This window comes from Ailuropoda melanoleuca, chromosome 12 (genome assembly GCF_002007445.2).
Source record: "Ailuropoda melanoleuca isolate Jingjing chromosome 12, ASM200744v2, whole genome shotgun sequence".
NCBI classification, from domain to species: domain Eukaryota; kingdom Metazoa; phylum Chordata; class Mammalia; order Carnivora; family Ursidae; genus Ailuropoda; species Ailuropoda melanoleuca.
Genome location: NC_048229.1, coordinates 37,941,497 through 37,954,250, shown reverse-complemented (window position 1 = coordinate 37,954,250; position 12,754 = coordinate 37,941,497).

The following is a 12,754-nucleotide window of genomic DNA, read 5'->3' as shown; positions in this document are numbered from 1 at the left end:
CACTGGGTAGCAAAAAATTTTGCTGGTTTATCCAGGATGGAGCTGGTCTGCAATCTCTGGGCAAACAGAAACCAACCCTTTGGAATGCATACATTCTACAGATGATCAGCAACCAATGGCAAGGGTGTGCAGAGGAATCAGAGGCTTGCTGGGAACCCTCCACAGAAGGAGATCCACAGGTTGCAGCACTTGTTTCCCTGTTAGTGCAGGCAGGCAATTGGAAGACCAAGTCAAGGCTGCAAGGTCACCAAGAGACTGCATGTTCTGGATGGCTGACTGTGGCAGAGCTCTTTTGGATGTCCTCACTTCTATTCTGCTGACCCATTATGTAGTAGTTTTTTTTTGGTTCTTGGAAAGTATCACAATTATTTCTTCAAATATTTGTCTCCATTTTTATTTTTCTCTCCTGGAGCTCTGTTATCTGAATGAGGGCATTTTTATTTCTGTCCTTTATGTCTCATAGCCTTTATTTTATGTTTTCTCTTTATACATTTCTGGCTATTTCCTGGGGGAGCTCCTCAAGCTGATCTTTCAACTTAACTCATTTCTGAGCTATATCTAGCCTACTGTCTCATCTGTTTTGTTCTTTATATCAGCTACTATGTTTTTAATACCTAAAATTTCCTCTTGGTTCCTAAATGTATATTATTCTGTGTTTCATATTGCAGATATCTTCCCTGAATTACTTAAGAGTATTTATCTTGTATTTAAAATTTTTTGTTCACATAGTTCTACTTCAGGCGGTGTTTTTCCATCATGTTCCCTCTTTTAAGGAATTTGTGTTCCTTGGGTATGTGGCTCCTTTGGCCTGTGAGCTCATGTTCTCTTGGGGAAGTCATCCTCCCTGTCTGAGAAACATGTACTGAGAAAGGGCTGAAAACAAGGGAGTTCTGGTGAGGGTGAGGAGGGGAGAGGGATGAGACCCATCGTGGAGTGCCACAGGCCCCAAATAACCACTACCGATTACTCCTATTTGCTGCTAGTGTAGTAGGAAACTTCTGTGATCAGTGTTTCTCCTTTAAACCCTTAGGGAGAAGAACATTGGGGTATTGACATTTCTAGACTTTTTTTTTTAGAATGTAACTTTTTTTTATAATAATATTTTTTAATTATATTATGTTAGTCACCGTACAGTACATCCCTGGTTTTTGATATAAAGTTCGATGATTCATTAGTTGCATATAACACCCAGTGCACCATGCAATACGTGCCCTCCTTACTGCCCATCACCAGCCCATCCCATTCCCCCACCCCCTTCCCCCTGAGGGGGAATGAAGCATGAGAGACTATGGAATCTGAGAAACAAACTGAGGGCTTCAGAGGGGAGGGGCTGACATTTCTAGACTTTTTAAACATACGTTTATCTCATTTAATGCTCATAATGACCACCTGTCCATCAAAATTCATGTTTCTCCTCTCATAGTATTGAACTGAGGCTAGGAAGGGACTGCCCAGCCAAGGCTGCTCAACCACTTCCATTTTGGTGAAGCCATTAACCACTCCTGCCAGTGGAATGTAAACAGAAATGGTAAGTGTTGCTTTTGGGCCAACAGCTTTGCCTTCTTCACCTCCTCTTTTCTGCAGGCAGAGGACTCCAAGGACCACAAGATGGAGGAAGTCATGGTCCCTGAATCGCTGCATGGATGACCAGGGATATCTGCCACCTATGCAAAAGAGAAATAAGCTTTACTTTCATAACGCCAGTGAAATGTTAGTGTTTATGTTACAGTAGCTAGATGCAGATCTGCCCGTACTTCTCACTTCTACTGCTTCTTTCTCCATGGTTCAAATCCACTTTCCTCTTTCCTGTGAATTATTGTAGTAACCTCCTGATTTACCTCTCTGCTTCCATTCCCTAACTAATGTAGGTAGATGTTGTTAATATACCCATTTTACAGATGCAGAAACTTGCCTTCACTGTTAAAGCTAGGATTTGAATCCAAGCAATCTAATTCTAGATCCCATACTGCTTTTTATTTATATTTTTTAAAGATTTTTTTTTCTAAAGAGAGAGATCGTGAGAGAGCGAGTGAGTGGGGAGAGGGCAGAGGGAGAGAATCCTCAAGCAGACTCCCTGCTGAGCTCAGAGCCCACTCAGGGCTGGGTCCCACAACCCTGAGATTACAACCTGAGCCGAAACCAAGAATCAGATGCCTAACCAACTGAGCTATCTAGGGACCCCCCCCATACTGCTTTTTAAAGCACTACTAGACTAAAGTCTATTTCATCCCAATTGCATTTTACTGAAGTCTACACAGGTTACCAGACACATTCTGATATCTTTACGTTTTTAGCCTCCAAATCCCCCAATAACTGACTTACAGGGAGCATTTGGTCCGATCCCAAGAGATCACGGGACTGTGACTATTTTGTTTCTCTGTGTTTTGTGTTCTTTTATGAGACGGTCAGTCAGGTGCAGCCATCAGAGAAGACAGATGAGAGGTTCAGGAAACCAGTTTACCATACATAGGTCCTAGAGACAGGAGGCGGGGCACACCACACAGGGCTGCTCGAGAAATACACCAGGGTAGTTAGGAGGCAGAAGACAGGAATGAGGGGAAGGCTTAGGCCACAATCTTGGTTGGAGCTTCTGACAGAAAGGCAGGGTAGGATGAGCACTAAGATTGGCTACTTTGAATAATCTCAGCAGGTTTTGGACCTTAGGGGTGGTCTCTCATTGCCTGGTACCTGGCCCTGGGATGATTAAACCCTGGGATGATTCTTCTGTTTACTCGCTCCATTTTTACCACATACTTATTTTTCAGCTGCATCAAGGTCTCCAATTATTGACCTTTCTCCCTATTTATCAGCCTCCTGCTGACTTCATTTCCTTCTCTATCCAGCCTAGATACCAGGAACATTTGATTAATCCACTCCTTTGCCAGTATACTTAATCCTCATTGCTTCTTTTTCTCCCACTCAGTGAAACCTTCCACTGTAGATCAGTCCATATGTGCACACTGACCAGGTGTTCACAGTTGACCATTTTTTAACCCTCTGCCTTGGCTTCACCAAACTTTAGTGAGGATTCTCTTCTCCTTGACAGCCCCTGAAATTTAAATTGACCTCTTCCAAGTGAGCACTAAAATCCAGAACATCCTCCCTTAACAACTCTTCCTGAGAATCAGCTATCAGCTGAACACAGGGAGAAATATTTCTTGTCAGATGAACCTGATCGTGCTGTCTGTCCAGCTCCTTACTTGCCAGGTTCCTCACAAAAGTCCCTGGCTGCCCTCCCTATAAAAGAAAAGCTTTTGTTCGATTTGACCACATTCACTGCTCTTGCACCCATGCTTCTGGAGATCGGAGCCTTACAAGCTCAAGTCTTTTCTCACTCGCTGCATGCTCCCAGCAAATAACTTTTTACTTCACTCAAGAAAGTGAACGTATTAGAAGGGAGCTCTAACAAAGATTCTTTGCTTGACCAAACTTTGTCAGACTCCTGAACCTTCTTCTTGGCCCATCTGCACACTTTGAAATCCAGTTTTAGCAAGAACCCTGCTAAGTCAGTTTAGCAAAATCACCCCCAACCCTTGAAATCTGATCCCCCAACATATCTAATGGGGTTCCTTGTCCTGCACCACCTGCCAGTTGACGTCTGATCGCCCTGGCCCGCCTTTAGTAAGAATCCCATTGGGTCAGTTTGGCCAGAATCCCTTCTTCCCCCTGATGTTTCCTTTTAGTAATTTCCCATCTGCTGACCCCCTACCCTGCTCTTTGGCTATAAATTTGCACTTTGCCCTGTTGTACTCAGAGCTGAGCCCAGTCTCTCTCTCCCACTGTAAAATTCCATCACAGTGGTCCCTATACCTATCGAGATAGTCTCACCTTGCTTGAATAATCTTCCTTATCGTGCCTTAACATGTGTTATTCAGTATTTTTTTCATAACTTTTTGTCACACCTGCATTCTTACCTATCTTTCCTTATTCCTCTTACCATGTTGGAAAGATATACCGCACCACCCGCCCTTGTCTGAACAGAATTCTGCCAGCTGGGCTCTAGATCCCATTGTTTTCTCAAGGACCTCACATATACCAATATCTCCAGGATTCTGCTTTTTCTCCTATATATTTAAGACTACCACCTCCACTAACTTGGCCCTATCAGCACATCAAACGTGTAGGTTTCTCCCGTATTAAAGTCTCCCTACCCTACCTTCTGATGAGATGCTGCTTTATGCCCTCCCCCCATCTCACAGTCAGTCCTATTGAGTTTACATTACGTTTTGTTCTCCCTATTCATTCACTCCTCAAGCCACTGCTGTCTAGTTTCAGCCCCAGTCACTACACTGAATCTGTTTTGGTCAAGGTCACCACAACCTTCTTATTGCTAAATGCAATGAATCCCCTGCAGTCCGTTTCACACCTCTCTGTAGTAACAGACCTTATCGAGCACTATCTCCAGACATTCTTCCTCCTGATTCCTCCTGATTTTTCTTCTGCCTTTCTCTGGCTTCTCCCTCAAAGTCTCTGTCAGGGAAATAATGCTCTTTGAATATTGTCACGTTTCTACACATTTTGGTTTCTTGAGCAAAGGAGAATGACATGCTAGGGAATGTCTCTTTTTCTCCAGACCCGTTTACTCCTCACGTTCCAATGATGTTAGACCTAGAGCCATCTGCTTCTGTTCAAAGGGTAATTAAAGTTCTCAGAGCCAAATGCCTCCATTTTAAGGCAGTGACTCTCCTCTTTCCCCTCCTGAGAAAAGTTATTTACCTTGGGAGGGATTTGTTTACTTTGGGGAGGTTGGGTTTCTTTCCCTCTCTTAGGAGGGAAGGGTGGCAGATGGGCAGCATGTAGTCTGTATCAAGTCAGATTCCTAATTTTCACGTTTCTCTCTTGTGATTCAAAAAAACTCTTTTGGGGCGCCTGGGTGGCACAGCGGTTGAGCGTCTGCCTTTGGCTCAGGGCGTGATCCCGGCATTATGGGATCGAGCCCCACATCAGGCTCCTCTGCTATGAGCCTGCTTCTTCCTCTCCCACTTCCCCTGCTTGTGTTCCCTCTCTCGCTGGCTGTCTCTATCTGTGTCGAATAAATAAATAAAATCTTTAAAAAAAAAAAAACTCTTCTACGTGAGCAGGATTCATTTGGTTCCCATCCTGTCAGCTGTAGGGTACTGGCCATGGGGAACTAATGCAGCTATTGTTATAACTATTATAATGTCTGGTCTTTGATCCAGAAACCTCATGTTTGCTTTCAGAATAATATAAACCAATGTAGACATTAAAATTTGTCTGTCTCCTCTGGTTCCACCCATTCGTTAAATGGTGGTGCTCTTCAGAGTTACAACCTATACTCTTTTCTCTTTCTAGTTTATGCTGCTTGGATAATCTCAATAATTTCCAGGAGTTCAGTTGCTATCTATATATTGATGACTTCCCATCTTCTGTCTCCAGCCCAGACTTTTCTTCCGAGTTTCAGACACAAATTTCCCATCATTCACTGGACATTGCCGTTTTCTTGCTCCATAGGCACCCCAAATTCAGCATGTTTCACACTGGGCACCTTTTCTCTGCCTTTCTTCATTTCCACTTAAAAACTCCTACCTTTTTCAGGAAAAACAATATGTGTTCAAGTTACATGAGAAGAAAACCTGGTTGTCACATATGACCTGTTACTTTTCTTCTTCTTCTCCTCCTCCTCCTCCTCCTCCTTCTTCTTCTTCTTCTTCTTCTTCTTCTTCTTCTTCTTCTTCTTCTTCTTCTTCTTCTTCTTCTTCTCCTTCTTCTTCTTCTTCTTCTCCTTTTTAGAGAGAGAGAGCACACACATGAGCAGAGGCGAGGGTGGGGATAAGGGCAGAGGGAGAGGGAGAGGGAGAGAATCTTGAGCGGGGCTCAATCTCACAACCCTGAGATCATGACCTGAGCTGAAATCAAGAGTCAGATGCTCGACCGACTGAGTCACCCAGGTTCCCCCAGAATGTGTTTTCATTTATTTATATTTTCTTTAATTTCCTTCAGCAGTGTTTTGTAGTTTTCACCATACAAGTTTTTCACCTCCTTGGTTCAGGTTAGTTTGTAAATATTTCACTCTTTTTGGTGCAATTGTAAATTGAATTATTTTTCTAAATTACTTTTCAGATTGTTCATTGTTAGTGTATAGAAATGCAACTGGTTTTTGTATGTTAACTTTGTATCCTGATGCTTTGCTGAATTTATTTACTAGATCTAACAACTTATTTTGTATATGGTGTCTTTAGGATTTTCTACATATAAGATCATCTTATCTGCAAACAGAGATAATTTTACTTCTTCCTTTTCAATTTGTTTGCCTAAATGATCTAGCTAGAACTTCCAGTAATATGTTGAATGGAAGTGGTGAGAGCAGTCATTCTTGCCTTGTTCCTAATCTTAGAGGAAAAGCTCTCAGCTTTCACCATCGAGTCTGTTTGCTCTAAGTTTTTTACATATTGCTTTTATTATGTTGAGGTAGTTTCCTTCTATTTTTAGTTTTATGAGCGTTGTTATGAAAGAGTGTTGAATTTTGTCAGATGCCTTTTGTGTATCAACCGAGATGATCATGTGGGGTTTTTTCCTTCATTCTGTTAATGTGGTATATTACGTTGACTGAGTTTTGAATGTTGAACTATCCTTGCATCCCAGGAATATATCCCATTTGGTCACAGTGTCTAATCCTTTTAATATGCTGCTGAATTCAGTTTGCTAATAGTTCGTTGAGGATTTTTGCATCCATGTTCACAAGGGATATCAGTCTGTAGTTTTCTTTCTTGTAGTGTCCTTATCTGGCTTTGATATTAGGGTAATGCTGACCTCATAAATGAATTAGGAAGTTGTTCCCTTAAATATTTTTGGAAAAGTTTGAGATGGATTAGTATTAGTTCTTCTTTAAATGGTTGGTAGAACATTTAGTAATTTAATAATGTCCCCACTTTCATTTCTGATTTTAGTAATTTGAGTATTCTCTCTTTTTTGGAGGTGGGGTCTTGAACTCACAACCCTGAGATCAAGAGTCAGATGCTTAACTGACTGAGTCACCAAGGCATCCCTCCCCTCTTTTTCTTAGTTCATGTGGCTAAAGGTTTATCAATTTTGTTGATCTTTGAAGAACCAACTTTTGGTTTCATTAATTTTTTCTGTTTTCTATTGCATTTAACTGTGATCTAATATTCATTATTTTCTTCCTTCTGCTATCTTTGAGTTTAATTTGTTCTTCTTTTTCTAGTTCCTTAAATTGTAAAATTAAGTTGTTGGCTTGATATCTTATTTTTAAATGTAAGAATTTACAGGTATAAATCTCCTCTTTAGTATTGCTTTCATTGCATCTCAAAAGTTTTTTTCTTTCAACTTCATTTCATTCAACTAATTCATTTTCCCCTGTCATTTCTTCTTTGATCCATTGGTTGTTTAAAAGTGTGTTTTCATTTCCCAGTTTGGTGAATTTTCAGTTTTCTTTCTGTTACTGATTTCTAACTTCAGTCTGTTGTGGTTGGAGAAGATACTCTGTATGACATCTATCTTTTAAAATCTATTGAGACTTACTTTTTGGCCTAACATATGGTCTATCTTGGAAAATATTCCATTTTTCACTGGAGAAGAATGTGTGCGCTATTGCTGGGGAGAGTGTTCTGTATATATCTGTTAGATTATTTGGTCTGTTGTGTTAAGTCCTCTGTTTCTTTACTTACCTTCTGTCTGGTGGTTTATCCATTATTGTGAGTGGGCTATTGAAGTCTCTAACTATTGTAGAACTCTTCCATCTCTCCCTTCAGCTATGTCACTTTTTGCTTTATATATTTTAATGGGCTGTCATTAGGTGCATAAATGTTTATAATTGCTATATCCCCTTAGTGTATTAAAGCTTTTATTAATACATATAATGTCCTTTATCGCTTGTAAGCACTTTTGATTTAAAGTACATTTTGTCTGATATTAATATAGCCACCCTTGCTCTTTTGATTACTATTTGCATGGAATAGAATATCTTTTCCCATCCTTTCCCCTTCAGTCTATTCGTGTGTTTGGATCTAAAGCAGGTTTCTTGTAGACAGCATATAGTTGGATCATGTTTTGTTTTTTTCCCCTAAATCTGTTCTGCCAGTCTTTGTGTTCTGATTGGAGAGTTTAACCTAGTTGCTACATTTAATTACTGATAAAGGAGGACTTCTTTGTCATTTTGTTATTTGTTTTCCTGATACCTTATTGCTATTTTTGTCCCTCATATCCTGCTTTACTGTCTTATGTTTAGTCAGTTTTTTGTACTGAAATGTTTAAATTCCTTTCTCATTTTCTTTTTTGTTAAGATTTTATTTATTGGTTTGACAGAGAGATAGAAAGCACAAGTAGGCAGAGCAGCAGGCAGAGGGAGAGGGAGAAGCAGGCTCTCTGCTGAGCAGGGAGCCCGATGTGGGGCTTGATCCCAGGACCCTGGCATCGTGACCTGAGCTGAAGGCAGACGCTTAACTGACTGAGCCACCCAGGCACCCCTCTCATTTTATGTATATTCTATAGCTATTTTCTTTGTGGTTTCCATGGGAATTGCATTTTACACCCTAAAGTTACTACACGCTAGTTTGAATTTATACCAGCTTAACTTCAACAACATACAAAAACTCTGTTCCCTTATAGTTGTGTCCCTACCCCTTCCAGTTGTTGATGTCACAGATTTACATCTTTATACATTGTATGTCCTGAGACATAAACTAATAATTCTTTAAATTTACTCATTTTTTAAATTATGTAGAAAATAAGATTATGGAGTTACAAACCAAAGTTACAATAATACTAACTTTTAGAGTAATAATTGTTTCTATTTATTTATTTATTTATAAAGATGTATTTATTTATTTATTTTAGAGAGAGAGGGAGAGAGAGAGCATGAGCAGGGGGAGGGGCAGAGAGAGAGGGAGAGAATCTCAAGCAGACTCCCCACTGAGCATGGAGCCCAACATGGGGCTCAATTACAGGACCCTGAGATCATGACCTGAGCCAAAACCAAGAATCAGACACTTAATCAACTGAGCCACCCAGGAGGCCCTGTTTATATATGTATTTAAATGTATTAGTCTCTTAAATCATGCAGAAAACAAAAAGTGGAGTTACAAACCATTTTTAGAATATTGCTAGCTTTTATAACTCCCTGTGTATATACCTAAATTGAGATCTTTATTTCTTCACATGGCTTTGGGTTACTGTCTAGTGTCCTTTTATTTTACTTTGTGGTACTCCCTTAAGCATTTCTTGCAGGGCAGTAATAGTAGCAATGAATTCCATTCCCTCAGCTTTTGTTTATGTGGGAATGTCTTAATTTCTCGCTCACTTTTTTTTTAGGTAGGCTCCACACCCAGCATGGAACCCAACACAGGGCTTGAACTCACAACCCCAAGATCGAGTCTGATGCTTAACTGACTGAGCTTCCCAGGCGCTGCTCCCTCCCTTCAAGGACAGTTTTGCTGGATATAAGATTCTTAGTTGACAGTTTGTTCTTTAGCACTCTGAATACAGCATCTTAATGCCTTGCTGTCTCCAAAGTTTCTGATGAGAAATCTGCCGGTAATCTTATTAGTGATGGTGGGGTGGAGGAGTCCCTTGTATGTGATGATTTGCTTCTTTCTTGCTGCTTTTAAGATTCTCTCTTTGTCTTTACCTTTAAAAAGTTTGATTACAATGCGTCTTGGTGTGAGTCTCTTTGAATTCATTTACTTGGAGTTCATTGAACTTCTTGGATGTTTATATTCATGTATGTCATCAAATTTGGGAAGTTTTCAGACTGTTTTTTTTTTCAGATACTTTTTTTCTTTTTTGAGCTTTCATTTCTCTTTCTCTTCTCCAGCACTGGATTATGTTTGTCCACTTCATGGTGTCCCACAGGACCCATGGGTTCTGTTCACTTTTCTTCAATTTTTTCTATTTCTCTTCCTCAGACTCAATACTTTCCTTTGTCCTATCTTCAAATTTGCTGATTCTTTTCTTCTGCCTGCTCAGATCTGCCATTCAATCCCTCTAGTGAATTTTTTTCCTTCACTTACTGTACTTTGCAGCATTTCTTTTTAGGTTTTCTATTACTTTGTTGATATTTCCATTTGCTCATACATTGTTTTTTTACTTTCTTCACATCATTGTTTAGTTCCTTGAGCTTCTTTAAAACAGTTAAAGTTTTTGTCTAGTATATATGCAGTCAGGTCTTTTGCAGGGACAGGTTCTGTTGATTGTTTTTTTTCCCTTTGAATGGGCCATACTTTTCTGTTCTTTGTATGCCTTGTTTTTTTTTTCCCCTTCCCCTGGGTTTGCTGGTTTTGTTATTTATTATTGTAATAGGTTGTCTGTGTGCTGAGGCTGACCCTAAACCTAAAGCCTTCAAAGGTCTTTTTTGAGCCTTTCCTTGGTACATATGGTCACTTTCTGATTCTCTCTGTATATGCAGTTTTTTAAAAGATTTTATTTATCAGAGAGAGAAAGAGAGAGAGAGAGCACAAGCAAGGGGAGTGGCAGGCAGAGGGAGAAGCAGACTCCCTGCTGTGCAAGGAGCCCAATGCAAGACTTGATCCCAGGACCCTGGGATCCCGAGCTGAAGGCAGATGCTTAACTGACTGAGCCACCCAGGCGTCCCTATGCAGTTGTCTTTGAATGTCCTACTGTTTATTGCCTGGATCCCAAAGGGGGAAAAAATAGAAAAGTGAAGAGGGGAAATAAACAGCTCTGTCCCTTTAAATCCCCTGGAAGTCCCTTCAGTCAGAAGGAAAGGGCTTACAACAATGGAGGAGGTACATTGTTGAAGTGGTTGCCCACCTCTTTGTCTGCACCTCTGTGATCAGAAACAGCAGTAAGAGGTGAGAGCACAGATCCCTTATATTTGAAGGGTAGGGTCCTTTTTGCCTGTCCTGGCTCCTGCAATTTCTGTGCAAGCTGCTCCAAGAACACATGCACAGTGTCTGCCACTGGGCTGGGGTTGGGGGCTGGGTAGCTGCTACTGTGCTAGGAGCTGAAATTGACCCAAATTAACGCAGTTTCCCATCTAAGTATTCCCCTAGAAGTTGCAAGCCTCAGTAGACTCCAGAGTTTCAACATAGTTCTATCAGACAGGTGCAGTCAATGCAATTGTTTTCTACGTGGGGAAACAAGGAGTATGTTGGGCAAAATGGGGCAGATGACATATGGGTGGGAATGACACTTCTCTGAGTATACTTTTTGTGTACTGTTGACTTTTGAAAGCATAGCTAAATACATATTCAAGCAAAAATAAATTAGTAAGAATTGGAAGGTATGAAATCCTATAACTGATACCAAACTAACAGAAATGAAATTGATTCTATTTCAAACAAATAACATAATCCTGAAAGAAAAAAGGAAAGAATGGAAGGATGAACTAGTCCAAATATCTTGTGTGCATAACATTTGTCAAATACTCTCAGTCTTGAGCAGGGTAAGGTATATATGAGAAAAGAATCACAAATTCTGAATTCTTTTTAATAGGTTTATTTATTGTAGTGAAGCAATTCTGAAACTATTTTATTTTTTTAAGATTTTTATTTATTTGAGAGAAGAAGAGACAGCTAGCAAGAGAGAGCATGAATGGGGGGAGGGGCATGAGTGGGGCTCATCCCAGGACCCTGGGATCATGACCTCATCCAAAGGCAGCCGCTAACTTACTGAGCCACCCAGGTGCCCCGAAACTATTTTTTCAAGATTGATTTATTTTAGAGAGAGAGAGCACAAGTGGGAGAGACAGAGGGAGATGGAGAGAGAGTCTCAAGCAGACCTCACAATGAGTGCAGAGCCTGATGTGGGGCTCCATCTCATGACCCTGAGATCACAAACTGAGCCAAAACCAGGAGTTGGACGCTTAACCAACTATGTCACCCAGGCACCCCTGAACTATTTTAAATGCACCATAGGCTTGAGTAAAAATGGGTGTGTTTATGGTGTGGGTACTGACTGTTCGAGACAAGACATACTAATACAAGATAAGGACAGGCAACAATGACCCCTCTGGAGATGGACTGAAATTGAAGGTATTGGTGTGTACTCATGGTCTCTAAAATATGTGTATGTATGTAGATAAGCATGTTTATGTGCACATGCATATATGTAGATGTGTATGTATTTATGTATATTTATACATACACAGATTCCCAGCTGTGTCTGCTGAAGGGGCCACAAAGCAAAATCACCCCAATAGCAATGAGCACACTTAGTGTCCAGATCTTAATTGTTTCCTAGGGCTGCCATAATAGATTACCACGAACCTTAAAACAACAGAAATTTATACTCTCACAGCTCAGGATGCCAGATGTCCAAAATCAAAGGGTCAGTAGTGTTGGGTCCTTCTGGAGGCTCTGAGGGAGAATCTGTTTGTTGGGGAACATCATCAAAAAGATGTGACAGCTGATTGACCCATGAAGTGGACCCAGGCACTCGGAGTCTCCTCACCTTCTCCTCTACTCTTGGAATGGAGGTTCTGCTTGCCTTTCCCAGAGGCTGCTTCAAGGACAGAAGGATGAGATAAGGATGTGGTGCTGACTGGAGGAGATAATGCTAAGTAAAATAAGTCAAGCAGAGAAAGACAATTATCATATGGTTTCTCTCATCTATGGAACATAAGAACTAGGAAGATCGGTAGGAAAAGAAAGGGATAAAGAAAGGGGGGGTAATCAGAAGGGGGAGTGAAGCATGAGAGATTATGGACTCTGGGAAACAAACAGGGCTTCAGAGGGGAGGGGGTGGGGGAATGGGATAGACTGGTGATGGGTAGTAAGGAGGGCACTTACTGCATGGTGCACCGGGTGTTATACGCAAC